The 5,507-nt window shown below is 35.4% G+C and overlaps 1 protein-coding gene across 4 annotated transcripts in view; it reads right to left on the bottom strand.

The window, feature by feature from the left end:
• Positions 1–5,507, bottom strand: part of ARHGAP6 (Rho GTPase activating protein 6) — a 483,185-nt gene that overhangs the window by 297,788 nt on the left and 179,890 nt on the right. The gene's annotated exons all lie outside the window — the stretch shown is intronic.

Below are 5,507 nucleotides of genomic sequence, written 5' to 3'. Positions count from 1 at the left end.
AAAAAAAAAAAAAAAAAAAACTGAGAATGGACCCACCACATGACCCAGCTATACCGCTTGTTGGTTTTTATCCAAAAGAACTAAAAGCAGTATTATATAGTGATATAGGCACATAAATGCTTATAGCAGAACAATTCACAATAGACATGTTATGGAACCAGCCCAGTTATCCATCAACAGATGAATGCATAAAGAATATATGCTGTACATATAAAGAAGAATAAAATTGTGGCATTTGCTGGTGAATGAATGAAACTGGAGAACATCACATTAAGTGAAATAAGTCACACTCAGAAAGTCAAGGGTCAAATATTTTCTCTCATATATGGAAACTAGAGCAAAATAAGGTGAAAAAGGCAGGAACCCATGAAGGAAGAGAGAATAGTGAGGTAGAGAAAGGGAACAGAGAGGGAGGGAGGAGGGATGGGAAAAGGAAGGAACTGAGAAATGAAACTGACCAAATCATAGTTGTACATATATGAATATACCATATTGAATTCTACCTTTTATCTATCTACCTATAAATATATATAGATGAAGCATCAATTAAAAATAATAAATAAAGAAGGAAGATAGTAGAGTAGAGGAAGGAGAAAAGGGGGAAGGAGAGGGGAGGAAAAGAGAACGTGCTTGGGACTAAAATGGACCAAATTATATTCCAACATGCATGATTATTTCAAAATGAATCCTAATTTTATATATGACTATAATACACTAATAAAACATTTTTTAAAAATATAAGAGGATAAAAATGGACAAATAAAAAAGATGAAATTAATTAAAGAAATTCTAAGTAAAAATGTGGCATATTAAAAATAAAGTATGACCAAGATTTTGTGTAAGAGAAAAAAATAGAACTGTCCCACTCAATGGCATTAAGAGAATGTGGTAAGCATGACAGAATAGACAAAGAAAACTTTGAAAGATAACAGCATTTATCTGCTGGCTCACATACTTGGAGATTTTTGATATATGACAGGCCTGGCACTTTGGAATAATGACTTCAATTACCCAGTCAGTTTGATCAGTGTGGAGGTTGGGCAAGCTCACTGATACCTCATAAAACGTAGCAGAAGAGGACTCCTTTTGCATACCACAGAACATATGAGCACTTCTCAGATATGGGGACAACATCAAGTCTCCATTACAATAGAAAATTTTGACAACTTTGTAATATGTTCTACATCATTAATTAAGAAAAAGAATGTTCATTAATTAGTAAATATATTCTATTTAAAAATAGATGTCATTTTGCCTTGAAAAAAATGAAATACATGATGAATGTTCAATACATTTTTATATATTCATAGGTTTCCCCCAATAATTTTTCTTGCAGTTATTCTTAAAATGGGACCAGTGTTAATTAGAGGAATACAATCATTTGCTCTGAGACATAATCAAACATGTGGGATGAAATAGAGATTTTATACTATCAAGTTAATATCATTGTTAACAGAGAATCATAACATGTGGTAACCATAGTTAGAACCCTTTCCATAGGCCCTGGATTAACCTTGGAGGTCCTCCTAAACTGTGAAAGGTTAGAGATCTCACCCAACTCACAAGCTAACAAGTCTCCTACCACCGTTTCATGCATGCTGGAAGAAAACATGAGACACCTGAGTCAAACAAAGGACAGTGCATTACTCACAGCATTTGTAGTAGCCAAAGTGTCATCATTTGTTCCAGTTACTCCAAGATCTAGTTTCCACAGGGTGACCTAAAAATCAGGCACCCTGCTCACATAATGAATTGCATTATAGTAGAATAATACTGAGCTTAGGGAGCCTAAATATTTTGTAACAGGTGACAAACCTGTCCAACCTTCATCCCCAAGGGAGACAAGGGTCATACTTTTTTTTTTCTTAATTATACTGAAAAGCAAACAACCCTGCCTCACTCTTTCTCAAGGCAATGTCTGGCCATGGGAGCACTCTGGATCATAGGGTAGGCTAGAAGTGCAGGGGAGGTAAGTGTCCAGATGAGCATGTGTATACACCTGCTTCATCATTCCTCCTGGCATATTTCTGACTTAACGTTATACAGAGTCTCAGCAGAATGGAATTCTGGTTTCCCACAACAGCAACTAACTTACTAACACCTTTCCTGGTTTTCTTCCTTATTCCCTCATTCTGCTTCTGGTATCAACCCTTAAATAAAATGCCTGTACCCAGTTACTGATCTCAGGGTCTAAGTGTTGGGAAATGCATAGCAAGACACACAGCACAAAGTGTCCATAACTACCATCTTTACTTCATGATGTGTAGACTTGACCTCAAAAATGGAAGGAAGCCATACTTGGTAGTAAATATCTTGGTATAAAAATATAATATTTTCTCTAATGGGATGGCTCCTAATTCAGAACTACTATGATGTTTCAAATCTTCATTCAGGTAGTCTCTTAGCTGGATTAAAGGCAAGATAATCCTAAACTTGATTGAGTCCAACCTCCTGCAATACACTCAATAGGTTTCCCAATGACTAACAAGGTGGCAGGCCAGGGAATGAGCTCGTCCTTTAGAAATATGCCTCAGACACTTGCCATTCCAGTACTTTGATATACAGCAGGGGAAGAACAAGAAATTGGTTTGTAATAAGCCAGTGAATCTAAGACCCAATATGTGTAAACATTCAAATTGCTGGTGGATCACTAGAGCTGCCAAAAATGCCTTACTCAGGATATCTGCCCTAGGGCTCCTCTTTATGGAATTCTACAGTCAAAGGAGTATATTTTGGAGCAGTACCAACTAAACTATATCTTTCAGAAATTTACTACATCTCTACATGATTTGCTTTCTTCATTTATTAAATAGTGGTGATAATATCTATATCTCATGGTTTTGCATGGATTATATATGATAATATATGTCAAACTAATACCATAGGTGCCTAATTCTTTCATTTAGCAAGTGCTTATTGAGTGTTGTTCATGTACTTGGCAGTATTCTCAGAGCCTAGGATACAAGAGTAAACAAATCAGATAAATATTCCTATCCTCAAGGAGCTTAGATTTAAACAAGAGGAGACAGATAATAAAATAATAAGTATAATACACAAGTATACTTTTGGGGACATTAGATGGTGATAAATACTAGGGAAAAGTAAGAAGTACAGCAGACTAGTGAAGTATCAGGAAAGAAGGAGCGGGATGGGATGGGACAGGGCATCATATATTACCTGCTAAGGTGATCAGAGAAGGTATTAATGAGGTTCAGATTAGAGAAAGTACAGACATACCTGGGAGATACTGACTTTCAGTTCCCAACCATTGCAAGAAAGTGAATATTTTAATAAAGCCAAGTCACATGATTTATTGTTTTTGGTTTCCCAATATACATGAAAGTTATGTTGACACTATACTGCAGTCTATTAAGTGTCAATAACATTAGGTCTAAAAGAACTGTGTGCCTTTCTAATTAAAAAATTTTTTTCAATCTTCAAATATCTTTTATTGGAAAGCCATGCATTGCCTTCATTTATTGTATTTCAAATCACTGTACACTTACTTTTGTGAAAACACTGCCTGCATTCTCTAGTACGAAAAAAACCTAAAAATTGTTTCAGGAATGTAGAGAAATATCCAACTTAAATAGCGAAAAAGTACACCATAATTACTGCTGCACTTCAGTCATTTCTGCATTTCCCACATTTCTTAAGTAACTATCATCTGATAATATTTTATTGCTAAACCATGCTAATGATTATCTAAGTTTTCTGAAAAAATAATATCTATAGGCTTTTTTAACATAAGGTTGCCATGAATCTTCAATTTGATAAAAACAAAATATCTGCAAAGCACAATAAAGTGATGCACAAGAAAATGAGGTATGCCTGCACTTGAAGAAGAGGAGAGAGTTAGAGCATTCATATTTGGGGAAAGTGTGCTCTAGGAAGAGGCATTGAAACACTTCAATGTAGACTAAATATCATCCATTAGTCACTTTTGTAGTGGTCTTTTAAGTGGATTAAAACAATATTAATAATAACAGTAAGAAAAATCATGGTGAACATTTACTTAGTGCCTATTATATGCTAATAACTATTTAGGTTTCTCAGATATTAACTAAATTAATTCTCATGGGAACTCTTTGAAACATGTACTATAATATTTTTGAGATGACAAAAATTAAGCAGAGAGAGATTAGTAAATTGTTCAATGACACACAGTCATTGAACTTAAGAATTCTGACTTAAATATTGAGTGTTCAACTACTAAACCATAATGCCTTTTTTAATTAAAAAAAAAGGACAGTTGAAGGGACACAGGAAAGGTTGTGTAGGGTAAGAGAGGAATGTAGAGAGATGTCTGGATCACAAAAGGGCCTTGGGGATTTTGGGGGGGATCTTGCTATTGTTTTGTGGTGATTATTTCACAACAATCATAAAAATCATCTATGTGCACACTTAAAATTGATGCAATCTAATATATAAATGATTCCTCAATAAAATGGACTGTTTTTTTTTTTTGTTTTTTTTTTTTTTTGCGGTGCTGGGGATTGAACCCAGGGCTTTGTGCTTGCAATGCAAGCATTCTACCAACTGAGCTACATCCCCAGCCCCAAAATGGACTTTTAGAAAGGGTTCTGCAAAGATTAGTTTTGCATATATTGAAATTACCAATTCTATTCACCCCAGTCACCCTATAGAACATCTATCTTTATTTAGCCATGTTCCTAACTCATGGGCTAAGTGTAATTTATGTCTTTTGTCCTAACTCCCTTATTTCTCCTTGAAGTATAACTTATGGAGACTATTTGTCTATTCACAGAATTCAAAGCTGGGAACTGCATTTAATGAGTTAGTAGCCAACGGATTTGACTGAAAAAAAAATACATGTGTATATAACAACATTTCCTTGTTCACTGCAGAAGTCTAAGATGGCCTGTAAGATTCCTACTTACCATGGTATAAATGCCCAATATAACCCTTTTCCATAAGTGTAGGCAGGATCTTGGATAAGATGGAACAGTCTCTCCCTTGACTACCTTATATTATATGGCCAAGGTGATGGGGTATTTCTCCTATGAAGACATTATATTATAAAAGACTCCATAGTAGCCAACTGGAAAGATATTCTCCTGCTGGCTCTGGACAAGCAAGAGTCTATGTTGTGAGAGCACCTGTGAAATGATCATATGGCAAATGAACTCTGAGTTCCTTTAGGAAGAGCAGAGTGAAGTCCCCGGCTGATAGCCAGTATTCTGCCATGACATAAAATTGGATTCTGTCAATAGCAAGGGGATCCTGAGCTCATGCCCTGGATGATACATTATTTACTGCTGTGTATGATCCTAAGTAGAGGATCCCAGTAGGTGTGCCTGAACTCCTGACCCACAGAAGCTGTGAGATAATCTATGCATGCTATTTTAAACCATTAATTATGGTATTTTCTTATGCATCCATATAAATTGAATACACTGCTTCTTAAAAACATTCCTTCATTCATTTGACATTTATTGAAATCCTGCTGTGTATACCACCCCAGGTCATCTTCTTTGGATGGAAAT

The sequence above is a fragment of the Sciurus vulgaris genome (genome assembly GCF_902686455.1).
Source record: "Sciurus vulgaris genome assembly, chromosome: X".
Classification (NCBI taxonomy): Eukaryota; Metazoa; Chordata; class Mammalia; order Rodentia; family Sciuridae; genus Sciurus; species Sciurus vulgaris.
This window is presented reverse-complemented; position numbering and strand designations above follow the sequence as displayed.